Genomic DNA, 27,906 nt, shown 5'->3' with positions numbered 1-27,906 from the left:
TCTGGGGTGGGGGGCTGGGTGAGGCTTCTATCTTCACAGCGCTCAGTGAGGGAGGCCCCATCAAGGAGCCCTGCTCACCCTTCCCAGTGGCATTGTCTTGCCGCGGGGTGTGGTCAGGGACTCGACTGAGTGCTGGTGTTCTGGGGTGGGGGAGGAGTGTACCATGTGCTGACTGAGGCCTAACCAGATGAAGCAGCTGCTGCTCCAGGCCGGGGTGCAGAGGTTCAGACATGGACTGCATGGAATCTGCTGTCACTGGGCACACATCTGGTGCTGATTTGTAGTCTGTCCCTGCCCTGTGACACGGACCAGCAACACATGCCTGTAACGGATGCTGCAGTTACACACATAGCAATGGCTCAAGGGTGCACATTGCCCACGGCTGCACACCGACCTGTATAATCTGTGCCAGCAGTTGTCATGATGGGAATATAACACAACCCTAATCGCGCCATGCATGGCACCATGGATTGTGTGGGGTTGCCAGTATCCACAAGTGGGGGTACTGGCCCAAGTGAGGGATTGGGGTGGAGCTGGGTCCATGCAGCCAATGAAAATAATCCATCATTCTACGCTCTTTCCAAACTCAGGTGGATCTCGCTTTGCTCGATTTGGAGCTGACCATATTGGTGGCAGCAGGGGCAGAGGAGGAGGAGATGGCGGCTCAGGATGTGGCGGGCGTGGAGAGACCACCGCAGGAGCAGCCACGACCAGTCCCTCAGGGAGGAGGGTAGGGGGCTGCCGCTGAGGGCCAGGAGGTAGGTGAGCAGGCTCCCGAGAGGGTACATGGAAGGCGGAGGGTGCTGAGGCCAAGGTGGTAAAGGCCCCGCAATTCATTCGAGGCCCTCTTGGGGGAGATGTGCCGTCGCCGGCTGTGGCTCTCACGATGCGACACCTTTGTGAGGTGCTCTCACACCTGGCACCTCAGGGGAGGGGCGGCCACCCGCTTCCTGTGGACGTGAAGGTTACGGCTGCCCTGAATTTCTATGCCTCTGGCTCATTTCAGGCACCCAGCTGGGATCTCCCAGGCCTCCATGCACAGATGTGTGCAGCAGGTCACAGATGCCCTTTATGCCCGGGCAGGGCAGTACATAAATTTTGATGTGGGCCGTGCACAGCAGGAGGCCGGGGCTCTCGGCTTCATTTCCATTGCCGGGATTCCCAATGTTCAGGGAGCAGTGGATGGGACGCACATCGCCTTGCGGGCCCCACATGCAGGGCCGCAGCAATTTGTGAACAGGAAGGGGTTCCATTCCCTGAACGTCCAAATTGTCTGCGACCAACAACTGAAGATCATGCAGCTCGATGCGTGCCACCCAGGATGTGTCCATGACAACTTTGTGATCCGGCAGTCGGACATCCCTGGGTTTTTTGAAGACCAGCCCAGACTCCCGGGATGGCTACTGGGTGACAAGGGCTACCCGCTAAGATCATGACTGATGACGCCTGTACGGAGGCCCCAGACCGAGGCGAAGACCTGCTACAACAAGGCCCATGCAGGCACCTGGTCCATCATTGAACGGTGCATCTGCCTGCTGAAAATGCGGTTCCACTGCTTGGACCGCTCTGGGGGGGCCCTCCAGTACGACCCTGTGTGTACTTCACACATCATCATCATTTGCCGCACCCTGCACAACATTGCCCAGCAGCGGGGAGAGCAGCTGGAGCAGGAGGAGGAGTGGCGAGGGGGCGAGGTGGGATTCCCGCGATATGAAGAGCCGGAGGAAAGAGGGCAGGTGGCGATGGCAGGTGTCCGGCAGGGAAGGGCAGCAAGGGACACCTTGATTGCAGCCCGCTTCACCCAGCTGGTGCTGTGCAGTGAGGCGGCTGCAACCACCACACCCCAGGAGCAAGTGCAGCCGCTATTCCCCCTCCAAACCGACCTGGGCCCTCAAACAACCACATCACCCTTCCCCTGCTCCTGTCATCCCACCACCCTATCCCCCAGAAACATCTGTTAATGTGCCTGGGCTGGCAATGGTTGCGTCTCTTGGTTGAAGGCTGCAGGATGATGACGACTCGCTGTTGTGCACACTGGAATCCTACCCTTGGTGCCACTCAAGACTGACTCCTACCTGTACTCCGAATGCACGCTGCCACCCTGGCCCACGTAGCTGTAAGGGTAGGGGACACATGTTTTTATGGCCAATGTGGGGGGTTTAGATTCTGTTCCTGGGGGAAGGGTCACTTGTTGCATGCCCTTCAGGTGTCTAAGCAGGGTTGGAAATCCGTGCCAAGCATGTGCGGGGTTCCAAGTGTGATGCTCACTCACCCTTGCTGCTCGAAGAAGGTCATACATTTTTTTCTGACACTGCCGGCCAGAGCGCGGTGTCAGGCTCCTGGCATTCACTTCTCACACCTCCTCCCACAATGCCGTGACGGATGCACCCCTTAGGCGAGGCCCCTGGCCGGGGAAGATCCGCTCACGCCTCTCCTCCACGGCATCTAGCAGGTGCTCCTGGTCGGCCTCTGTGAATCTGGGAGCAGGTTTCTGCACAGACAGCTTTGTGTTGTGACTGGCTGTGTGCCCATTCCTGCAGCTTTTATACAGCTCTGGCTTATTAGGGGAGTGCAGGTGCAGTGAGTGCAGCCAGTCAAGGGCCCGTTGGCAACAAATACTTGTGAGAGATTTTGAAGGCTGCATTCAGTTGAGTGTCATTCATCCCTCGGGGGGCTGATTGGCTGCCATTCAATAGGCTGCTGTGTCCACGGGGGGTGCAATACTCAAGGCTCCCATTCAAGAGAGGGAATGATCACAAGCTGGGGTTGTACAAGTCAGCACAATGCAAGTTCTCTGCAGGGCAGCAGTGAGGACAGTATGTTCAAGGGATGCAGAAATTGGGTACCGCATTATCCGGATCCATGGGGGCATGGGGTGAGCTGGCAGCCATGTCTGTGTGTGCGGGGGGCGGGGGGGGGGGGGGAGTGATGTCTTTATGGGGGAGGGGGCCAGCAGTGTATGTGTGGGGGAGGGGGGCCTGTGATGTCGATGGGAGGTGGTTGTAGGGGCCAGCGATGTCTGTGGAGTGGTTGTGGGGGCCAGTGATGTCTGTGAGGGGGTTGTGGGGGCCAGTGATGAAGCCAGCGATGTGTGTGGGGGCCAGTGATGTCTGGGGGGGGGGGGGGGGGTTGTGGGGGCCAGTGATAAAGCCAGCGATGTGTGTGGGGGCCAGTGATGTCTGTGAGGGGGTTGTGGGGGCCAGTGATGAAGCCAGCGATGTGTGTGGAGGGGCTGTGGGGGCCAGTGATGAGGCCAGTGATATCTGTGGGGGAGTTGTGGGGGCCAGTGATGTCTGTGTGGGGCCCAGTGATGAGGCTAGCGATGTGTGCGGGGGTTGGATGGCAGTAATCTGGATGCTGGGATGTCTTCTCAGAAATTTCCCAGCGATGTGTGCATGCGCGGATTCCCGCTCATCCCGCCGATTTCAGGCTCTTTAGCGTGAATAAGCCCCACCCCCTGAGCTTTTAGTGATATTCACGATTGTGACCTCTGCATTGCACAGAGCAGGGAGAGTTGGGTCTGAAGTTGCGCGGAAAAAACAGTCGTGATCTAGAACAGCTTTCCCACCAATTCAACACTTTTGGGAGAATTGCCCCTGTGGACTTTCAGGAGGGGGTCCCCAGCACACCTTTGCAATCCCCAGATCATGAGTTCTAATTTTTATCACTGTCTGGATTTTAAGCTGGAACCCTATACCATAATTACATATGTTTTTAAAGAAGCACTCCGGACAAACTGAGCTACAACTAAACGGTATTTTGCATTCCCCAAAGTTAGAATGAAGACAAAAAAAATCAACCTTCTGGGAAGTGTGCATGACCCTATCTCAGCACATTGAGACTTTGCAAATGTTTCTGATATCAGACATCAAAATTCAATGACTTGTTGTGAAACAATAGCTGCAGCGGACAAGAACCAATCAAGTCCTTCTGGAATATACAACCAGCTCGGTATTCCATGGGAAACATTGTCAAGCAAGACAATGAATTAGACAAGAATTGAACTAGACAATGCCGTACTGAAACAGTCTGTCAGAGCCAAGCGCCTTCCCTCTCTCTAGCTTTCTCTCTGGAAGTACTAGACCCAGTATGTAATGTGACCAACCTAAGAAGAAAATGTCTGTGAGCAGAGATCTTTAAAAACATTGCAAATTGCTCTGTGCAACTATACCAGTAGAACAAGTAAGTGAAACAGCCACAATGGTGAATCACTGTATCAAGACCACTCAAAGAACTGTACACTCCATTTTTCCTTTCATGGACTGTTGTGATGATACTGTGATATTTTGATATATTTTATATTTAAGGTGGGGTTGCTTTAAGAGGCAGTGTTTTGTTGCAGGAGTCAATTTGTCTTGGGAAATGCTCAGCCATAGAGTCATTGAGATTTACAGCATGGAAACAGGCCCTTTGGCCCAACTTGTCCATGCTGCCCTTTTTTTTTAAACCCCTAAGCTAGTCCCAATTGCCCTAGTTTGGCCCATATCCCTCTATAACCATCTTACCCATGTAACTATCCAAACGCTTTTTAAAAGACAAAATTGTACCTGCCTCGACTACTACCTCTGGCAGCTTGTTCCAGCCACTCACCACTCTCTGTGTGAAAGAATTGCCCCTCTGGACCCTTTTGTATCTCTCCCCTTTCACCTTAAACCTATGCCCTCTAGTTTTAGACTCCCCTACCTTTGGGAAAAGATATTGGCTATCTAGCTGATCTATGCCTCTCATTATTTTATGGACCTCTATAAGATCACCCCAGAGAAAAAAGTCCCAGTCTATCCAGCCTCTACTTATAACTCAAACCATCAAGTCCTGGTAGCATTCTAGTAAATCTTTTCTGCACTCTTTCTAGTTTATTAATATCCTTTCTATAATAGGGTGACCAGAACTGTAGACAGTATTCCAAGTGTGGCCTTACCAATGTCTTGTACAACTTCAACAAGACGTCTCAACTCCTGTATTCAATGTTCTGACCAATGAAACCAAGCATGCTGAATGTCTTCTTCACCATTCCGTCCACCTGTGACTCCACTTTCAAGGAGCTATGAACCTGTACCCCTAGATCTCTTTGCTCTATAACTCTCCCCAATGCCCTACCATTAACTGAGTAAGTCCTGCCCTGATTCATCGACCAAAATGCATCACCTTGCATTTATCTAAATTAAACTCCATCTGCCATTCGTCAGCCAACTGGCCCACTGAGGATGCAAGATAATAACTGATTTTAACCAGGGATATGTTCCTTTGTAGAATCAATGGACCTTTTGTTTCTTTCGGGTCTCCTGGGATTTCAGACTAGGTATACAGAGTCAAGGAGTTAATGGGAGGAGCTAAGTTTATACAGAAGAAATACTGTTTCAGTTTAATTAAACAAAACAAATGGAGTTACTGCCTAGGCTGCCAGAAGGAAAAAATGTCTCTCTCTCTCTCTCTCTGAAAAGAGATTTCTGAAAGCTCCAAGGTTGACAAGCATGCCTGGGGTTTGCTAACAAATTTTAAAGAGGGGGTTTAAGTCAATAAGAGGAATATTGCTTGAATTGGAACTCACAGCAATAGGTTAGCAGTTCAGAATTGTATCTTTATGCATTGTTCAATTGGTAAAAGTTAAGCTAACTCATTTGTTATAGTTAAACTGTGTCGCTAAATAAACTTTGTTTTGATCAAAGCTTTTCAGTTGTCAGTAGAATCGTGCTTGGCGTGAAACACAGTATCCTCACAGTAATGCCAAAATAGAAAATTGTTGGGATCTCGTCTGGTTTCATGATATACTTTGGGGTTTCTGATCTGGTACATGAACAGTGTAAAGTCCTTATAAATCTATTCTCATACTCTACCATCCGTATTTGTGTGTGTGTGAGGGGGAGGGGTCTGGAGGAGGGGGCTCAGTGGGGGTCTGAGGGGGAGGAAGGTTGAGTGGGGGTCGGGTTAGGTCACCCGCATGCCTGTGTGGTGTGGTGGGGAAGGGGGTGACCCATTATTTGAGTGGTTGGCAGTGCTCCCTGGACTCTTGGGGTCTAACTCACCAGGTACAGAATTGTGAGGACCCGTACCAAAACCCATCCAGTGCGGATCCCGCTGGAGAGGCAGGTGAATAAGGGGAGGGAATTGAATCGGGCTTCAAACCTGCTAATCAGATGTAAAATAGTGCATTTGAATTTTTATCGGGTTCCCGGCCAGAGCAGACTGCGCCAGCATGGCAGAGCGGGCTGGGCCGGCGTGGCAGAGCGGGCTGGGCCGGCGTGGCAGAGCGGGCTGGGCCGGCGTGGCAGAGCGGGCTAGGCGGGGCTGGCGTGGCAGAGCGGGCTGGGCCGGCGTGGCAGAGCGGGCTGGGCCGGCGTGGCAGAGCGGACTGGGCCGGCGTGGCAGAGCGGACTGGGCCGGCGTGGCAGAGCGGACTGGGCCGGCGTGGCAGAGCGGGCTGGGCCGGCGTGGCAGAGCGGGCTGGGCCGGCGTGGCAGAGCGGGCTGGGCCGGCGTGGCAGAGCGGACTGCGCCAGCATGGCAGAGCGGGCTGGGCCGGCGTGGCAGAGCGGGCTGGGCCGGCGTGGCAGAGCGGACTGCGCCAGCATGGCAGAGCGGGCTGGGCCGGCGTGGCAGAGCGGGCTGGGCCGGCGTGGCAGAGCGGGCTAGGCCGGCGTGGCAGAGCGGGCTGGGCCGGCGTGGCAGAGCGGGCTGGGCCGGCGTGGCAGAGCGGGCTGGGCCGGCATGGCAGAGCGGGCTGGGCCGGCGTGGCAGAGCGGGCTGGGCCGGCGTGGCAGAGCGGGCTGGGCCGGCGTGGTGGACCGGGAGCATTGGCGCCAAACCCATTTTTATGCCGATGCAAAATTCTCTGGGCCACCGCAATTCTTGCCAGGAGCTACCGGGCTTCAAAATCCACCCTCCCCCCACAACCTTTAACTTCCTTTGCTCGCCATGAATGGTGTGTCCAATCCCCAATGGATTGCATCTTTGCTGAGTGTTATGGAACATCTCCTTAAATAGCTCCTCTCCATCTCTACTGACTTATCCCTTAACCTAATTTCCCAGTTCACTTCTGTCTCCATACTGTTATAATTGCCCTTATTTAAGTTTAAAACGTCAGTTTAAATCTACCCCTCTTTCCCTAAAACTAAATGAGAAACTGAAGCACGTTGCCGAGGGACACCTTTACTCACAGATCATTAAATAATCCTGCTTCGTTGTATATTGTCACCAGATCTGCAATAGCCTGCTTTCTATATCCCTGAAGGATATAGATAGGCTGGAAATATGGGCAAAGAAATGGCAGATGGAGTTCAATCCAGATAAATGTGAAGTGATGCATTTTGGTAGAACTAACGTCGGGGGGAGCTACACGATAAATGGCAGAACCATAAAGGGTGTAGATACGCAGAGGGATCTGGGTGTGCAAGTCCACAGATCCTTGAAGGTGACGTCACAGGTGGAGAAGGTGGTGAAGAAGGCATATGGCATGCTTGCCTTTATAGGACGGGGCATAGAGTATAAAAGTTGGGGTCTGATGTTGCAGATGTATAGAACGTTGGTTCGGCCGCATTTGGAATACAGCGCCCAGTTCTGGTCGCCACACTACCAGAAGGACGTGGAGGCTTTAGAGAGAGTACAGAGGAGGTTTACCAGGATGTTGCCTGGTATGGAAGGGCTTAGTTATGAGGAGAGATTGGGTAAACTGGGGTTGTTCTCACTGGAAAGACGGAGGATGAGGGGTGACCTAATATAGGTGTATAAAATTATGAAAGGCATAGATAGGGTGAACGGTGGGAAGCTTTTTCCCAGGTCGGTGGTGACGTTCACAAGGGGTCATAGGTTCAAGGTGAGGGGAGGGAGGTTTAACATGGATATCAGAAGGACGTATTTTACGCAGAGGGTGGTGGGGGCCTGGAATGTGCTGCTGGGCAAGGTGGTGGAGGCGGACACACTGGGAACGTTTAAGACTTATCTAGATAGCCACATGAACGGAGTGGGAATGGAGGGATACAAAAGAATGGTCTAGTTTGGACCAGGGAGCGGCGCGGGCTTGGAGGGCCGAAGGGCCTGTTCCTGTGCTGTATTGTTCTTTGTTCTTTGTTCTATTTGCTTCTAAGAAACTGTCCTGTTAATGTTCTATGATCTTAACTTCCATGCTATCCTTCCCAATCTGATTGGTCCAATTTAGGATTATATTCACTGGAGCTTAGAAAAGTGAGAGGGGATCTCATAGAAATTTATAAAATTCTAGCAGGGTTAGACAAGGTAGATTCAAAAAGAATGTTCCTGATGGTGAGGGAATCCAGAACTAGGGGTCATAGTTTGAGGGTGAGAGGTAAACCTTTTAGAACTGAGGCGAGGAGAAATTTCTTCACCCAGAGGATAATGGAATTCACTACCACAGAAAGTAGTTGAGGCCAAAACATTGTCTGATTTCAAGAAGAAACTAGATTTAGCTCTTGAGACTAAAGGGATCAAGGGATATTGGGGGAAGTGGGGCGGTGGTGGGGCGGGGGGGGGGGGGGGGTGTCAGGATATTGAATTTGATGATCAGCCATGATCATAATAAATGGCAGAGCAGGCTTGAAGGGCCGAATGGCCGACTCCTGCTTCTAGTTTCTATGTTTTTATGTAGATTAACATCACCCATGGTTGTCATCATGGCTTGCTCACAAGCCCCCATTACTTCTTCTCCGAAACACCATCCAATAGTGTGGTTATTGTTAAGGGGCCTATAAACTATTACCACAAGTGACTTCCTACCTTTATTGTTTCCTTTCTCTACCCAAACTAAATCTAAATTATGTTAATGAGAACTAAGGCGATCTCTCGCTAATGTACAAATGTCATCCTTTGTTAACAGAGCTACCCCTTCATCTTTCCATACCTTACTGTCCTCAGAAATGTCATGTACCCTTGAATATCCAGGTCCCAGCCTCAGTCATTTTGCAGCCATGTCTTTGGAGTGGCAAACCGATTATACATAATTGGAACATAAGAACATAAGAACTAGGAGCAGAAGTAGGCCATCTGGCCCCTCGAGCCTGCTCCGCCATTTAATAAGATCACGGCTGATCTTTTTGTGGATTCAGCTCCACTTACCCGCCTGCTCACCATAACCCTTAACTCTTTTACTGTTCAAACATTTATCTATCCTTGCCTTAAAAATATTCGATGAGGAAGCCTCAACTGCTTCACTGGGTAGGGAATTCCACAGATTCACAACCCTTTGTGTGAAGAAGTTCCTCCTCAACTCAGTCCTAAACCTGCTTCCCCTTATTTTGAGGCTATGCCCCCTAGTTCTAGTTTCACCCGCCAGTGGAAACAACTTCCCTGCTTCTATCTTATCTATTCCTTTTATAATCGATATGTTTCTATAAGATCTCCCCTCATTCTTCTGAATTCCAATGAGTATAGCTCCAGTCCACTCAGTCTCTCCTCATAAGCCAACACTCTCAACTCCGGAATCAACCTAGTGAATCTCCTCTGCAGCCTCTCCAGTGCCAGTATATCCTTCCTCAAGTAAGGAGATCAAAACTGTACACAGTACTCTGGGTGTGGCCTCACCAGCACCTTATACAGCTGCAACATAACCTCGCTGTTTTTAAACTCCATCCCTCTAGCAATGAAGGACAAAATTCCATTTGCCGCCTTAATTACCTGCTGCACCTGCAAACCAACTCTTTGTAATTCTTGCACAAGGACACCTGTGCCCCTTTGCACAGCAGCATGCTGAAATTTTTTACCATTTAAATAATAGTCCATTTTGCTGTTATTCCTACCAAAATGGATGACCTCACATTTACCAACATTGTACTCCATCTGCCAGATATTTTTATCTGTGCTGTCAATTCATCGGATTTGTTGTAACTGTTACACACATTCATGTATAGAGCCTCTGCTTTTTTGTCATGATTGCAACCTCTAGCCCTATCTGCTGGTGCACTCTTACTTGCTCTGTCCTTTCCTTGCCACACTCTATTTATCACTTCCCCTATTGCTACCCTATTCTCTCGCCTTATCCTCTCTCTTTAATTTATCACATCTTCCCTCACTTGATCCCTCGCCTCCATTATTTAATTTAAAGCTCTTTCTACTACCCTAGCTATGAGACTCATAGGGAACACTACTCCCAGCATGGTTCAGGCGAGGAAATGACTGAGCAGGAAATAATCTCGCCACAGGCACTTAGTACAGACACGTTTACCCCGGGTCACACACGTTCTGCAGTCACAACGCCTCCCTTGCTCAACCATGTTATTAAATAATGTATTACTTTCTTACAATAATAACAAACTCGACTACTCCCAATAAACATTGCCGTTGCGAGTAAACTTTACCAATATTGATATTTTACAATTACTTATAAATTGCACACAGTTTGAAAGATTAATGAGCAAAATACTTACCGACTAATAAATGACCAGTTTCTCTGTCATTTCACACTTCGATTTTTGTCAGAATGTGGCCAGTCCAATGGTCCACCTTCCATTTTCTCCACTGCTGGTGCCAGGGCCCCATGCATAAAACCCAATTCTGCCGTACCCAGCTTTGAAACACAGTTGAATCTTTAATCTCATTTGCCCTATACCAATTTGCTCGTGCTCCAGGTAAGAATCCAGAAAAAATTACCTTTGAGGTTCTGCTTTTTAATTTTACCTCTAGCTGTTCATATTCTTTCCGAAGAAATGTCTTCCTAACCCTACACATGACTTTAGTATCTACATAGAAGACACCCACAGGATTCCCCCCCGACCCTCCCACTGCAAGTTTCTCTTCAGCCTGGAGTAATGCCCTAAAGTGCGGCGCTCAGCCACACAGCTTTCGAAATTCTCACTCCAGGCTGTAGAGAACTGTGTTGATTCCCCTGACTATACTGTCCCCAGCTATCAATACATTCCTTTTAGACTTCCCCCACCTGAATGGCTTCCTGTGCCACAGAGCCACTGTCAGTTCACTCATCCACCCTGCAGTCCCGGCTTTCAACCCCACAAGCTGAAAGGACCCCGAATCAGCAGGTTGGACAATTACAAAAGCTAAGGCTCCTCCAGTTCTATTTCCTCAGTGCTCTGACTGCCTCACTTATAGTCACCCCCTCCTGTCCCTGACCACTGACAAAATGCAGAAGACCTGTCCTAATGGTGTCACTCCCACCTGAAACAAAGTACCCAGGTAACTTTCCCCTTTCCTGACGGATTGCAGTGCCTGCAGCTCGCCTTCCAGCTCAATGACGCTGAGTCAAAGCACCTCAGACAGCAGACATTTACTACAGATGTATTAACGGTGGATCACACTGGTGTGCTGGAACATACACATTCTGCAACCACAACATATCACCTGCAATGCCATCTTTAATACTGGTTATTGAATTTATTATTTCCTTAATTAATTTATAATGAATACTCTACGACTCCCAAAAGTCTTTACTAATCCTATAAAATTTATTAATAATAAAACTGATCTAATCTTCTCTTCACCTTTACAGAATAGTTGCCCTTCATTCCTGATATCATTCTAGTAAGGCTATTCACCTTCACCAAAGGCTCCAAGGATTTGCCTCTAAAATGTGAAAATAAACATTGGCCAAAGCTCTCTTGCAATATTTCATTGTTGTGCACATCCAATTTCAACATTCAATTCATTAAACTCAACATTACCTGTGTGGTAAACCACTGTTAGCTTATTGCCTGTGTGTGTGTGACATGCCTGGACATGCCCCTGCCGGCCAGGCCTGGGACTCCTCCCCCCTGGTCCAGGTATAAAGGTGACTGCTCCCCACCCCCTGCCTCAGTCTCTGGTGTGGAGATGCCGGCGTTGGACTGGGGTAAACACAGTAAGAAGTTTAACAACACCAGGTTAAACTCCAACAGGTTTATTTGGTAGCAAAAGCCACACAAGCTTTCGGAGCCTCAAGCCCCTTCTTCAGGTGAGTCACCACTCACCTGAAGAAGGGGCTTGGAGCTCCGAAAGCTTGTGTGGCTTTTGCTTCCAAATAAACCTGTTGGACTTTAACCTGGTGTTTTTAAACTTCTTACTCAGTCTCTGGACCAGTTCATCGGCATGGGTGTGCTCCAAGTCTTTTGCTAATAAAAGCCTATTTGTTCTAGCATACAAACTAGTCTTTGCTCGATTGATAGTGCATCAATTTTATTCGCAAAAGTTTTGGGATAGAGCAGATACTAAAACCCGATAGACTTGAATTGGATCTTCAAGCTGTAGGAGCCTCTAACTGCTTTGATCACGGGCTATGATGTTTTGAAACTTTCCTCACCGCCTCCGCCTCCTTCGTCCGGACCGAAACCGACAAGTTACACATGCTCCATGCCCGGGTAAACGATCAAGTATTCTCGATGATAAGAGACGCTGAAACTTACAAGGACGCGATCGAACTTTTGAAAGGCCTGTACAACAAACAGTCTAATGAAATCTACGCCAGACATCTTCTGGCTACTCGCAGACAACAGCCAGGAGAATCGGGTGATCAATTCCTGCGTGCGTTGCGAGCACTTGGCAGGGCCTGCAACTGCAAAGCCGTAACAGCCGCCCAAAACACTGAGGACTTAATCAGAGATGCCTATGTCACGGGTATCAGATCAAACTATATCCGACAACGACTGCTGGAACAGGGTGGGCTGGACCTACAAAAGACTGTGGCGCTTGCCGACTCGTTAGAGGTGGCCTTCCGGAATCTTGAGGCCTACACCCCTGACCACGGGGGCGCATCGTGGACACCGCGGTTGCCGCCACCTCTGTACTCAGGAGGGCCGCAGGCCTATGCCATGCCATGTCCCACCAATGACCCGACCGCTATGGCAGTCTCCGGGGGCCCGAAGTACTACTTCTGCGGCCTGGGGAAGCACCCCCGACAACGCTGCCCGGCGAAGGATGCAATCGGCTCCGGGTGTGGAAAGAAGGGTCATTACGTGGAGGTATGCAGGGCGAAATCGACCTCCAAGCCCAGTAGCACCGCGTGCGACCCGCGGGGGCCGCCATCTTGGGCGCCGGTAGCCCCGTGTGAGCCATGTGGGCCGCCATCTTGGACGCCATCAGCCACCTGTGAGCCGTGCAGGCCGCCATCTTGGACGCCTTCAGCCGCGTCGCAAAATCCAACGGTGGCTTCGATTACGCTGGACCAATCCAGGCCTCACCAACTCGCCAGGTCCATGATGGACATCGAGGTAAACGGTTGCACTACAAACTGTTTATTTGACTGTGGGGGTACGGAGAGCTTTATTCACCCTAACACAGTGAGTTGCTATGCCTTTTCAGTACTGCCAATGAAGCAAACGATCTCCATGGCTTCAAAGTCCCATTCGGGAGATGTCCTAGGGTACTGCGTGGCGACTCTGACTGTACGGGGCACAGTGTACAAATATTTCAGGCTCCTCATGCTGCCACAACTCTGCGCTGCCGTACTCCTGGGGCTAGATTTCCTGTGTCACCTTAAGAGCGTCACCATGGAGTATAATGGGCCTTTTCCCCCGCTCTCCGTTTGCAATCAGCAGTTCTTAGATCGCCCACCGCGCACCACCTGCAGCCTCTCGACCCTTAAAGTCGCCCCTCCCTCACTGTTTGAAAATCTCACCCCCGACTGCAAGCCCATCGCCACCAAGAGCAGACGGTACAGTGCTGGAGACAGAATTTTTATCAGGTCCGAAGTACAACGGCTCCTAGGGGAGGGAATCATCGAGGCCAGTACCAGCCCCTGGAGAGCACAAGTAGTAGTTGTTAAAACTGGGGAGAAACATCGCATGGTCATTGACTACAGTCAGACCATTAACCGCTACACGCAGTTGGACGCATACCCCCTTCCCCTCATATCTGACATGGTTAATCAGATTGCGCAATATCGGGTGTTCTCCACCCCATCAACTTAAAATCTGCATACCACCACCTTCCTACCCGCCCGGAAGACCACCAATATACTTCCTTCGAGGCGGATGGCCGCATCTATCACTTCCTTAGGGTCCCCTTCGGCGTCACCAACGGTGTCTCGGTTTTCCAGCGTGAGATGGACTGAATGGTAGACCAGAATGGGCTGCGGGCCACCTTCCCATACCTGGATAACGTCACCATCTGCGGCGATGATCAGCAGGACCATGACGCCAACCTCCACAAATTCCTCCACACCGCCACACTCCTAAATCTGACCTAGAATAAGGAGAAGTGCGTATTCCGCACACACCGCCTCGCCATCCTTGATTTTGTTGTGGAAAACGGGGTCATCGGTCCTGATCCCGACCACATGTGTCCCCTCCTGGAACACCCCCTCCCCACCAGCCTCAAAGCACTGAGGGGATGCCTGGGCTTCTTCTCGTATTACGCACAGTGGGTCACCAATTATGCGGATAAAGCCCGTCCGCTCATCAAATTCACCTCTTTTCCCCTGACGGCAGAGGCCCGCCTGGCCTTCGACCGCATCAAAGCAGACATCGCGAAGGCCACGATGCACGCTGTAGACGAATCCATCCCGTTCCAGGTGGAGAGCGATGCGTCTGACTTCGCCCTAGCCGCCACCCTTAACCAGGCGGGCAGACCCGTGGCCTTCTTCTCACGAACCCTCCAAGGTCCTGAAATTCGACACTCCTCTGTCGAGAAGGAGGCCCAAGCCATCGTGGAAGCTGTGCGGCACTGGCGCCACTACTTAGCTGGTAAACGACTCACCCTACTCACGGACCAACAGTCAGTTGCATTCATGTTTCATAACACGCAGCGGGGCAAGATCAAAAATGATAAAATATTGAGGTGGAGAATCGAGCTTTCCACCGACAATTACGACATCTTATACCGGCCCGGGAAGCTCAATGAGCCCCCAGACGCCCTGTCCCGGGGAATATGTGCCAGCACACAAATAGACCAATTGCAGACTCTCCACAACGACCTCTGCCACCCGGGGGTCACCAGGTTTTTTCACTTCATTAAAGCCCGTAACCTGCCCTACTCCATTGAGGAAGTCAGGTCTATAACCAGACACTGCCAGGTCTGCGCAGAGTGCAAGCCGCACTTCTATCGGCCAGACAGAGCACACCTCATAAAGGCCACCCGCCCTTTCGAACGCCTAAGCGTCGACTTCAAAGGCCCCCTCCCCTCTTCTGACCGCAACATATACTTCCTCAACGTCATTGCCGAATATTCACATTTCCCCTTCGCTATTCCCTGCCTGGGTATGACCTTGGCCAAGGTCGTCAGGGCCCTGCACAGCCTCTTCACCCTGTTCGGTTTCCCGAGCTATATCCATAGCGACCGGGGTTCCTCCTTTGAGTGATGAGCTGCGACAGTACCTGCTCTCCAAGGGCATAGCCCCGAGTAGGACCACCAGCTACAACCCCAGGGGGAATGGACAGGTAGAGAGGGAGAACGCGACAGTCTGGAAGGCCGTTTTACTAGTTCTGAGGTGTAAAGGTCTTCCAGTCACCAGCTGGCAAGAGGTCCTCCCTGATGCACTACACTCGATTAGATCACTCCTTTGCAAAGCTACCAATGCTACCCCTCACGAAAGAACGTTTGTTTTCCCCAGAAAGTCCTCCTCGGGGACCTCACTACCGCCGTGGCTGATGTCCCCAGGCCCTGTCCTGCTCTGGAAGCACGTGAGGACCCATAAGTCGGACCCCCTGGTTGAAAGGTTCCAACTCCTCCACGCCAACCCCCAATACGCCAATGTGGCGTACCCCGACGGGCGGGAGGACACGGTCTCTATTCGAGACCTGGCACCCGCAGGTGCCCCAGGGACCACGACGACCCACAACCCCACACCCCCAACCCCCGTATACAGCACGCCTGAGCCCCAGGAGCCGTCACCACGCACCCGAGAATCAGAAGGGACTACAGACGACTCGAGCGACTACGGCCTGGCGCCTGAACCAACACCGCGGCCACCGGAACCGACACCACAACCGGCACTACGGCGTTCGCAGCGGCAGATCAAGCTCCCAGAGAGACTAAATTTGTAAATTTGTAATTCTGTAAATATCGTTCCACCCACCTCACCCCCGCCGGACTCTTTTTTAAAAATCAGGGGGCGAATGTGGTAAACCACTGTTAGCTTATTGCCTGTGTGTGTGTGTGACATGCCTGGACATGCCCCTGCTGGCCCGGCCTGGGACTCCTCTCCCTGGTCCAGTATAAAGGTAACTGCTCCCCATCCCCTGCCTCAGTCTCTGGACCAGTTCATCGGCATGGGTGTGCTCCAAGACTTTTGCTAATAAAAGCCTATTTGTTCCAGCATACAAACTAGTCTTTGCTTGATTGATAGTGCATCAACCTGCACAGCAACTTCCGGGTATTTGACTGCACCAGCTCACCACAAGACCAAGTGGAAAAACAGGTTGTGCACAGCAGTTGCTTTATAAACTTAGAATAACCTTGTTGAACTTGCTCTCTGTGTCTCTATATAAACACAAGTATCCTATATGCCTTTTTAACAGCCTTTCAACTTGTCCTGCTGCAAAGATTTCCATACCAATATCAAACCACCATCCCCCCACCCCCCCCCCCCCACCCCACGTCATCCCCAGACTTCTCTGTACCCCCCTAAAATTATACCATCCTTTTCACACTGCCACTCATCCTCCCTACAAAACTTCTTTACATTAAATTGCATGCCTCGTGTGTTTGTGCATTGTCCTGGAGTCTATTACTGTCCTCTGCAATATTTTCAATTTTCTGTCATCTGCAAACTGTAAAATGATTCATGCCCAAATCCAGTTCATTGTTATCCTATAAAAAGGCAGTGATTCCAGCACTCACCCTGTATCCTTTCCAAAAGTTTGAAAAACCACTCACCACTCTGTCAGCTTTCTGTTCCTTAGCTAATTGTACATCCATAAAGCTACTGTACTTTTAATCCCATGGACCTCAATCCTGCTGATACATTTATTATGTGACACTTTGGGTGGGATTTTACAGCCTTGCCTGTCCCAAAACCATAAAATCTTGCCCAAGGTCAATGGACCTTCCCATGGTCCACCCGTCGCCCGCTCCAATTCCCGTGGTGGGTGGGACGGTAAAATTCCAGCCAAATCAAGCATGACCTGGAAAAGCAGACTCTTACTATTCCTCAAGCATACGTCTCCAGTCCAGATGAAGACAGCACAGAAAGGGTCTGCTGGTAACTTTGCTGTTAGTTTTTGTGCAAAAACAAATGGGGAGGGTGGGCAGCAATTCTCTCAGCTCGCTGTGTTGCCGGGAGATATAAGCGGAGACCGTGTAGCGAGCTTCCCGCCAGGAGCCAGGGCCTCTGGGCATCTCCGGCCGCCGGAATTCCAGCCTTGTCATAAATATATTTAAATTTGAATTTCAATCTGATTAGTTGGCCCGGGACTGAAGTCTCTGGGCCCGGTAGCCTCCCCCGCCCCCCCCCCCCCAACCACCTCCCCCACCCCCCCCCCCCTCCAACCACCGCCCCCCCCCCCCCCCCCAGCCCCACCCAGAAATGGTTCACTCCAGTGGGGTTCATAACAGCTCCCCACTAACGGGGAGCTGGCGGCACGAACCCACTGGAATGAAGGGGGGTAATGGAGGGCCCCCGGGGGGTTGGGGGTAAGGGAGCTGCCCCCTGGGCATTGCCATCTTGACAGTGCCAACTCAGCCCCCGGCACTGCCCAAGGGACAAAGTGGCAAAGCCCAGGGTGCTGACTACCAGGCATCGAGCACAGCCAAGGGGGTGGGGCCAGAGGGGGGCAGGGGTGAGGCCTAATGGGGGCAGGGGCTCTGGGGGGGAGGGGGGTGCTCGGTGAGGGTGGATGGTCCGGCTGCCACTCTGCATAGAGACCGCGAGCAGAGGGAGGGAAGGGGCTGTTCGAGGCTGGCCATCGGAGTGGTGGGGGGTGGTGGTGAGAGACTGCGTGTCGAGTATGGGCCTGCCGGTGTTGGGCAGTGGGGGGTGTTGGGGCTGGTGGCCCGGACACATCCGGGAGGCTACCTATCGGGGTGTGGGGGTTACGGCCAGCAATGCGGGGTCGTGGGGCTGGCCAGTGATTGGGACGCCGGCAGTGCGGGGCCTCTGCGCATGCGCCGATCTCGGCTATGACTGATCGGTGCATGCACAGTGGCCCACTCAGTGCTATGCTGCCAGTCTCTCCAGTGGGAATAGGCTCCCGTCCACTGATTTACAGCATGATTCACGCTAGGGCACTCTGTGATGCACAGTAAGAAGTCTCACAACACCAGGTTAAAGTCCAACAGGTTTATTTGGTAGCACAAGCCACTAGCTTTCGAGCGCTGCCCCTTCATCAGGTAAGTCTTGTGGGAGATTCATTTTGAAGGTACCACTGAAAAAGCAATGAGGTTTACTCCAGTTTTTACTCAAATTCGGCATTTAGATTTTTTTGGGGAGAATTCCACCCATGAACTTAATTATAGTCCTACCCTTGAAAATAAACCCGAATGATGCTGCTGATTGGATGGTTTGTATCAAAATTGACAATTTTTCAAGATGCAAGGGAGCAGGTGATTCGCTTCACTGCCCTCAGCCAAAGGGGGAATAAATTTAGATTCAGGCTTAAGTATAAAGGACATATGATGAGGCAGAGGTTCAGGAATAACACACCTTGATGGCGAACCAAAGAGTTAGGAATGTCATGGGTTTTACGTTGTTGGAAAGAGAAGGATGGGCAGGTGGTGCAAAAGTGAGATTAGAAACAGGTTTGAGGGTGGGACCTTTAAATAACAAAGATTGATGCCAAAGAAAATGACAAACGGAACAAGTGGTAAAGGAAGTAGCAATGGTAGCAGTAAAAAAAGCATTGATTCAGAGTAAAGGCAAAATACTGCAGATGCTGGAATCTGAAGCTAAAACAGAAAATGCTGGAAAATCTCAGCAGGTCTGACAGCATCTGTGGAGACAGAATAGAGCCAATGTTACGAGTCTGAATGACCAAGCTCTGATGAAGGGTTATCCAGACTCAAAACATTGGCTCTATTCTCTCTACACAAATGCTGTCAGACCTGTTGAATTTCTCCAGCATTTCCTGTTTGGATTCAGAGCAGGTGTTGAAAGCAGAATAAAGGACGGGGCTGTCTAAGACAAAAACATGAGCACAAGATACAGACTGGCAATTGGGGAAAAATTCAGAATGGAGGCGAGAGTACATGGTCTGAAGCTGTTGAACTCAATGTTGAGTCCAGAAGTGCCAAACTGGAAGTTGAGGTTCTCTTCCTCCAGTTTGCATTAGGCTTCAGTGGAACAGTGCAGCAAGACAAGGACAGAAATGCGGGCATGACAGCAAGATGGCCAATTGAAATGGCACGCATAAGGTTGGGGTCATAAGTATGGAATAGGCGAATGTGTGCTGCAAAGCAGTCGCCCATTCTGTGTTTGATCTTCCCAATGTACAGGAGACTGCACTGTGATCAGCATCGAGGCGAGACTGAAAATATATAAGTAAATCACTGTTGCAACGGGGAGCGTTTGGGACCTTGGACAGTGAGGACATAAAAGGGGAGGGTTTACACCTGTGATTGCATGGAAACATGCCGCAAGAAGGGGATAAGGAGTTGACAGTGATAAGGAGTGAACCAGGGTGCCACGGAGGGACTTGTTCTTTCGGAATGCTAACAGGGGTGGGGAAGATGAGTAAAAGTAAATTACTGAGGATGGTGGAAACTGAAACAAAAACAAAAATGCTGGAAAATCTCAGCAGGTCTGACATCATCTGTGAAGGCAGAACAGAGCTAATGTTTTGAATCTTCATCAGAGCCGAAGACAACTGGAGATAGGATGGGATTTGTATTGATGCGGAGGAGGGGGGTGGCAGTGGCAGAGGAGCTGTGGAAGCTGGATAGAGGGCCAGCAGTAGGTGGAGGCAAGGGAGATATTGACAAAGATGTCATGGACAAAAAGACAAAGGGAATGCAAATGGTGGTGATTGTGGCTCAGAAGGGTGCTGATAGCAGCATATGAAGAGATCAGCAGAAAGATAATCAGTGTGTCAAAGGAAACCTAAAACAGGTAAAAGATGGTCTTAGTGGGGTGAAGTGGGATAAGACAATGATCAGGAAAAATATACGGAAAGTGGGATGAAAAAAGGGGAAATGGGAAATGAATGAATGGAAGAAAAAATAAAATGGGATGAGGGTGGAGGAGAGAAGTTGCTGAACTCAATGTCAAGTCCGGGAGGCTGTAACGTGCCTAATTGGAAGATGAGATACGGTTCCACGAGTGTGCGTTGGGCTTCACTGGAACCTTGCAACAGGCCAAGGACACACATATGAATATGAGAGCAGAATGGTGTGTTGAAATGACAAGCAGCAGGAAGGTCTGATCCTGTTTGTAGATGTTCCAAAGGTGTTCTGTAAACAGTCACCCAGTCTGCGTTTAGTCTCTCCAAGGTAGAGTAGATTGCATTGGGAGCAGCGAATGCAGTAGACCAGATTGAAGGAGGTGCAAGTGAAGCTTCACTTGAAAAGAGTGTTTAGGCCCTGGGATGGTGAGCAGGGAGGAGGTAAAGCAACAGGTGCTGCACCTTCTCTGATTGCATGGAAGATGATGTGGGAAGAGGGTAGGTGAGGTGTTGGAGGTGATGGAGGAGTGGACCAGGGTATCCTGGAGAGGATGGTCCCTGTGGAATACTGATGGGGAGTGAGGAGAAGATGTGTTTGGTGGTGGCATCATGGAATTGGTAGAAATGGCAGAGGATGATGCTTTGGATTCAAAAGTTGGTGAGGAGAAAAGTGAGGACAAGGACAAACCCTATCCTGGTTCTGGGAGGGAGGGGAAGGGATGAGAGCAGAGGCACTGGAGATGGGTCAGGTACAGTGGAGAGGCCTGTCAATCACACTGGGGAACCATGACTAAGGATGAAGGGAGACATATTAGCAGCGCTGTTTTGGAAAGTGGCATCATCGGAATAGATACAACTGAGGGAAAAGACTGAGAGAATGGGATGGAGTCCTGACAAGACATGGGGGTGAAGAGCTGAAGTTGGTGTTACAATGAGAGTTGGTGGACTTGTAATGGACACTGATGGACAGTCTATCACCAGAAATGAAGACAGAGAGGTCAAGGAAGGGAAGGAAAGTCTTGGAGATTTTGACCATGTGAAGGTGATAGAGGGATGGAAATTGGAAGCAAAATTGATAAAGTTTTCCAGGTCCAGACAAGAGCATGAAGTGGTACAGAAACAGTCATTGATGTACCGATAAAAGAATTGTGGGGGGCTGGAGAGGGACTGGCAGCTTTGACAATAAAGTCAGGGTTTGACCTGAGAGAGCAGAGTGCAGCAAGTTCAGAAGGCGACAGGTTACAGTACATGAGAGGGGCAGATAGCTGATGTCATGCCGACAGTTTTCAATGAAGGATCAAGAGCAGATAAGAGGCAGTCTGGGGAGGCAGGGAGGGGTCCAGGTGGAGGGAGAACGCTGGAGACAGGTGAGAGGATCTGTTGAGTAGCTATACGATTCCTGTCCAAAGGAGTGGGCATGGAGACTGAGGCAGTGAAGAAGAGTTCAGCATTGTGTTGAGCCCGAAATTTATTCATTGAGGTGGCAGTTAAGGCTATGAAGCTGAGTACAGCACGTTCAGCCTCAATGGTGGCAAACATGGTGGTATTTTGTAGAATGTGGGTTGTATATCTTCAATGAATTTAAGAGCCAGGCAATAAGAGGTAAGCAAAGTATTTAAAGATACGTTAGATGAAAATGTGGAGAAAATTATAAAAGTAAGGTAAATGATTTAAGTTTAAAGTTGTATAAAATTCATATAAAACGTAAGATTGATTAAGATGAAAAATTTAAAAGTAAGGGAGGATAGGACTAATATTTTGCTAAATTTTACCAAATATTGTAGAATTAATAAAGTTTATTTATTAGTCACATTAACACTGCAATAAAATTACTGTGAAAATCCCCTAGTCAACACACTCCGGAGCCTGTTCAGGTACACTGAGGGAGAACTTAGCGTGGTCAATGCACCTAACTAGCATGTCTTTTCAGACTGTGGGAGGAAACCGGAGCACCCGGAGGAAACCCACACAGATATGGGGAGACATGTAGATGCCGCACAGACAGTGACCCAAGCTGGGAATCAAACCCGGGTCCCTGGCGCTGTGAGGCAGCAGTGCTAATCACTGTGCCACCGTGCCGCTCGAATCATACTACAATTAATACTGTATAACATTCTCCAATGATTGGTTTATGGAGCGGACAACCTGCAAGGTCTCAATTTGATTTGGTTTCCTTGTTTAAAATAGTATCTTTGTTCCCTCCAATGTTGGACATTGATTGTATTTGCATCGTGCGATACAATCATTTCCACATTGTAACATGTTTAGCGCCAACCTCGGTCACGTCTGCTGATCAGCTAGATAGTTTGTTGATTTGTGGTGAGAACTCTGGAAAATTACATTAAAAAGTATACAGAGCTCACTGGAAGATAGTTACAAACGCTCCATTATTTTGTTTGGATTATTTCTTTCCTAACTGCTCTTGGTACAGTGGAGATTTGGAATGAAGCCTGACGACTTTTGCCAGTATGTGAGGTTAGCAAATTGGGTGCGACTGAACTCTCCAAATCTAAACGCGCCCATTTAATTTTGTATTGAACATGTTGGTTCTGGCGATGTGAGGTGAAGTTTGGGGTGAGGGCAGTAGGACTTTGGTGGAAGATTTTTAATCTTTGACGTTTTGTCGCCAATGTGGAATTTCACACAATCATCGCTGAATGAGGTCCCGCAATGATCACAGAAACTCTCCTTTCACAGAAACTAAAACACACGCCAAATGGTTAGAATTCTGCTCAGAAATCCGGAATAATGTTACATCATGGCACAGTTATTTATTGGGAACATTTATATTTGAATTAATGAAATGCTTTAAGGTAAATATGTTGACAAGAAGCTTTGCGGGAAGTTGACGTGGATTACAGACCGTTTTGAAAGATGAATTGTAAATTGATCGGCATTTTAATGTTGTCTGGTTGCACTATAGTTCACAACATATCAGCTCAATAGAATGCAGCATTTTAATAATCCAACATCCACATCTTCAACAACTTTGAAAAAAATGTACACAGCCCCGCCTGACAGATTTAAAATCTGATAAGAAATGGACAAAAGGTATTTTAATGTAAAAACAACCTCTTACTTCCTTATTCCTGGTAAGGTTGGCAGAAATGCCGACTTTTTAATTCTCATTTAGTTCTGACTTCGGAAGTAGGAACAAAAATAATGAGAAAATCCATCGCTTTGTAAAAAATACACGCAGGTTATTTAGAATTACACAGACAGCACTTCACTCACATTGTTATTTTCTGTGCTGCCAACCTTTCAAAAAGCTTTTTGAGAAAAAGGCAATTGCGCTCAGAACGCATTCACAGATAATAAGTAACACATTCTCGACCCTTTTACCACATTCTCATCACTCAATATTCTGCCAACACAAACCCCCAAACTGTGCAAATGCTGCAGTCCCAACGCTGGAAAAAAACACCTCCAGGTGCAATTGGTGAAATCACCATGTTTTAACATAAACCACATTCCCAGGTACTCACGGTCTCAGAATAGGATCCACATCAATTATGCAAAACAAAATCTCGTAGATCTTTCAGAGAGAACTTTTGAAAGAACAGAGCAAAGCTGCCCTTTCATCTGCTGCCCTGAATGCTCTGGATCCTGTGGTGCTACGAGTTGCTGCATGTATTTGGTAAACCACTGTTAGCTTATTGCGTGTGTGTGTGACATGCCTGGACATGCCCCTGCCGGCCCGGCCTGGGACTCCTCCCCCCTGGTCCAGGTATAAAGGTGACTGCTCCCCATCCCCTGCCTCAGTCTCTGGACCAGTTCATCGGCATGGGTGTGCTCCAAGTCTTTTGCTAATAAAAGCCTATTTGTTCCAGCATACAAACTAGTCTTTGCTTGATTGATAGTGCATCAATTTTATTAGCAAAAGTTTTGGGATGGAGCAGATACTAAAACCCGATAGACTAGAATTGGATCCTCAAACTGTAGGAGCCTCGAACAGCTTCGATCACTGGCTGTGCTGTTTCGAAACTTTCCTCACCGCCTCCGCCTCCATCATCCGGACCGAAACCAACAAGCTACACATGCTCCATGCCCGGGTAAGCGATCAAGTATTCTCGATGATTAGAGATGCTGAAACTTACAAGGACGCGATCGAACTTTTGAAAGGCCTGTACAACAAACAGTCTAATGAAATCTACGCCAGACATCTTCTGGCTACTCGCAGACAACAGCCAGGAGAATCGGGCGATCAATTCCTGCGTGCGTTTCGAGCACTTGGCAGGGCCTGCAACTGCTGTAACAGTCACCCAAAACACTGAGGACTTAATCAGAGATGCCTATGTCACGGGTATCAGGTCAAACTATATCCGACAACGACTGCTGGAACAGGGTAGGCTGGACCTACAAAAGACTGTGGCACTTGCTGACTCGTTAGAAATGGCCTTCCATAATCTCGAGTCCTGCACCCCTGACCACAGGGGTGCATCGTGGACACCGCGGCCGCCGCCACCTCTGTACTCGGGAGGGCCGCAGGCCTACGCCCCGCCATGTCCCACCAAAGACCCGACTGCTGCGGCAGTCTTGGAGGCCCGAAGTGCTACTTCTGAGGCCTGGGGAAGCACCCCCAACAACGCTGCCCGGCGATGGATGCGATCTGCTCCGGGTTTGGAAAGAAGGGCCATTACGTGAAGGTATGCAGGGCGAAATCGACCTCCAAGCCCAGTAGCGCCACGTGCGACCCGCGGGGGCCGCCATCTTGGGCGCCGGTAGCCACATGTGAGCCGTGCGGGCTGCCATCTTGGACCCTTCAGCCGCGTGTGGGCCGTGTGGGCCGCCATCTTGGATGCCATCAGCCACGTGTGAGCCGTGCGGGCCGCCATCTTGGACGCCTTCAGCCGTGTCGCAAAATCCAAGGTGGCTTCGATTACGCTGGACCAATCCAGGCCTCACCAACTCGCCAGGTCCATGATGGACATCGAGGTAAACGGTCGCACTACAACCTGTTTATTTGACTGTGGGAGTACGGAGAGCTTTATTCACCCTAACACAGTGAGTCGCTACGTCCTTTCAGTACTGCCAGTGAAGCGAACGATCTCCATGGCTTCAAAGCCCCACTCGGTGGATGCCCTCGGGTACTGCGTGGCGACCCTGACTGTACGGGGCACAGTGTACAAAACGTTCAGGCTCCTCGAGCTGCCACAACTCTGCGCTGCCGTACTCCTGGGGCTAGATTTCCTGAGTCACCTTAAGGGCGTCACCATGGAGTATAATGGGCCTTTTCCCCCGCTCTCCGTTTGCAATCAGCAGTTCTTAGATCGCCCACCGCGCACCACCTGCAGCCTCTCGACTCTTAAAGTCGCCCCTCCCTCACTGTTTGAAAAACTCACCCCGATTGCAAGCCCATCGCCACCAAGAGCAGACAGTACAGTGCTGGAGACAGAATTTTTATCAGGTCCGAAGTACAACGGCTCCTGGGGGAGGGGATCATCGAGGCCAGTACCAGCTCCTGGAAAGCCCAAGTAGTAGTTGTTAAAACTGGGGAGAAACATCGCATGGTCATTGACTACAGTCAGACCATTAACCGCTACACGCAGCTGGACGCGTACCCCCTTCCCCGCATATCTGACATGGTTAATCCGATTGCGCAATATCGGGTGTTTTCCACCATCAACTTAAAATCTGCATACCACCAGCTCCTTATCAGCCCAGAAGACTGCCAATATACTGCCTTCGAGGCGGATGGCCACCTCTATCACTTCCTTAGGGTCCCCTTTGGCGTCACCAACGGTGTCTCAGTTTTCCAGTGTGAGATGGACCGAATGGTAAACCAGAACGAGCTGCGGGCCACCTTCCCGTACCTGGATAACGTCACTATCTGCGGCCATGATCAGCAGGACCACGACGCCAACCTCCACAAATTCCTCCACACCACCACACTCCTAAATCTGACCTAGAATAAGGAGAAGTGCGTATTCTGCACACGCCACCTCGCCATCCTTGATTGTGTTGTGGAAAACGGGGTCATCGGTCCCGATCCCAACCGCATGCGTCCCCTCCTGGAGCTCCCCCTCCCCACCAGCCTCAAAACACTGAGGAGATGCTTGGGCTTCTTCTCGTATTACGCCCAGTGGGTCGCCAATTATGCGGATAAAGCCCGTCTGCTCATCAAATCCACCTCTTTTCCCCTGACGGCAGAGGCCCGCCTGGCCTTCGACCGCATCAAAGCAGACATCGCGAAGGCCACGATGCATGCTACAGATGAAACCATCCCGTTCCAGTTGGAGAGCGATGTGTCTGACATCGCCCTAGCCACCAGCCTGAACCAGGCGGGCAGACCCGTGGCCTTCTTCTCACGAACCCTCCAAGGCCCTGAAATTCGACACTCCTCTGTCGAAAAGGAGGCCCAAGCCATAGTGGAAGCTGTACGGCACTGACGCCACTACTTAGCTGGTAAACGATTCACCCTACTCACGGGCCAACGGTCAGTTGCATTCATGTTTAATAACACGCAGCGGGGCAAGATCAAAAATGATCAAATATTGAGGTGGAGGATCGAACTTTCCACCTACAATTACGACATCTTATACCGGCCCGGGAAGCTCAATGAGCCCCCAGACGCCCTGTCCCGGGGAATATGTGCCAGCGCACAAATAGACCAATTGCAGACTCTCCACAACGACCTCTGCCACCCGGGGTCACCATGTTTCTTCACTTCATTAAAGCCCATAACCTGCCCTACTCCATTGAGGAAGTCAGGTCTATAACCAGACACTGCTAGGTCTGCGCAGAGTGCAAGCCGCACTTCTATCGGCCAGACAGAGCACACCTCATAAAGGCCACCCGCCCTTTCGAACGCCTAAGCGTCGACTTCAAATGCCCCCTCCCCTCTTCTGACCGCAACATATACTTCCTCAACGTCATTGCCGAATATTCACGTTTCCCCTTCGCTATTCCCTGCCCGGATATGACCTCGGCCACGGTCGTCAGGGCCCTGCACAGCCTCTTCACCCTAGCTATATCCATAGCGACCGGGGATCCTCCTTTATGAGTGATGAGCTGCGACAGTATTTGCTCTCCAAAGGCATCGCCTCGAGTAGGACCACCAGCTACAACCCCACGGGGAACGGACAGGTAGAGAGGGAGAACGTGACAGTCTGGAAGGCCGTTTTACTAGCTCTGAGGTCTAAAGGTCTTCCAGTCACCCGCTGGCAAGAGGTCCTCCCTGATGCACTACACTCGATTAGGTCACTCCTTTGCACAGCTACCAATGCTACCCCTCATGAAAGAATGTTTGTTTTCCCCAGATAGTCCTCCTCGGGGACCTCACTACCGTCGTGCCTGACGTCCCCAGGCCCTGTCCTGGTCCGGAAGCACGTGAGGACCCATAAGTCGGACCCCCTGGTCGAAAGGGTCCAACTCCTCCACGCCAACCCCCAATACGCCTATGTGGCGTACCCCGACAGGCGGGAGGACACGGTCTCTATTCGAGACCTGGCACCCGCAGGTGCCCCAGGGACCGCGATAACCCACAACCCCACACCCCCAACCCTCGTATACAGCACGCCTGAGCCCCAGGAGCCGTCACCACGCACCCGACAGTCAGAAGGGACTACAGACGACTCGAGCGACTACGGCCTGGCGCCTGAACCAACACCGCGGCCACCGGAACCGACACCACAACCGGCACTACGGCAGTCACAGCGGCAGATCAAGCCCCCAGAGAGACTAAATTTGTAAATTTGTAATTCTGTAAATATCGTTCCACCCACCTCACCCCCGCTGGACTCTTTCTTAAAAGCAGGGGGTGAACGTGGTAAACCACTGTTAGCTTATTGCCTGTGTGTGTGTGACATGCCTGGGCATGCCCCTGCTGGCTTGGCCTGGGACCCCTCCCCCCTGGTCCAGGTATAAAGGTGACTGCTCCCCACCCCCTGCCTCAGTCTCTGGACCAGTTCATTGGCATGGGTGTGCTCCAAGTCTTTTGCTAA

At 50.5% G+C, this 27,906-nt stretch overlaps 1 protein-coding gene across 2 annotated transcripts in view; it reads right to left on the bottom strand.

Moving 5' to 3' along the window:
• Positions 1-23,555, bottom strand: part of LOC144494105 (4-galactosyl-N-acetylglucosaminide 3-alpha-L-fucosyltransferase 9-like) — a 38,544-nt gene extending 14,989 nt beyond the window's left edge. Inside the window, exons 1-2 of one of the 2 annotated variants that reach the window (XM_078213686.1) lie at positions 23,433-23,549; positions 10,373-10,499 (exon numbers count right to left, since the gene is read on the bottom strand). The gene's annotated coding sequence lies outside the window, so the exon portion shown is untranslated. Of the gene's footprint in view, positions 1-10,372; positions 10,500-23,432 lie in introns of both variants that reach the window. The other variant, XM_078213685.1, reaches the window with a different exon arrangement.
• Between the last annotated feature and the right edge of the window lie 4,351 nt (positions 23,556-27,906).

The sequence above is a fragment of the Mustelus asterias genome, chromosome 5, assembly GCF_964213995.1.
Source record: "Mustelus asterias chromosome 5, sMusAst1.hap1.1, whole genome shotgun sequence".
Taxonomy (NCBI): domain Eukaryota; kingdom Metazoa; phylum Chordata; class Chondrichthyes; order Carcharhiniformes; family Triakidae; genus Mustelus; species Mustelus asterias.
Note: the sequence above shows the minus strand (reverse complement) of the source record. Positions and strands in the feature narration are given on the sequence as shown.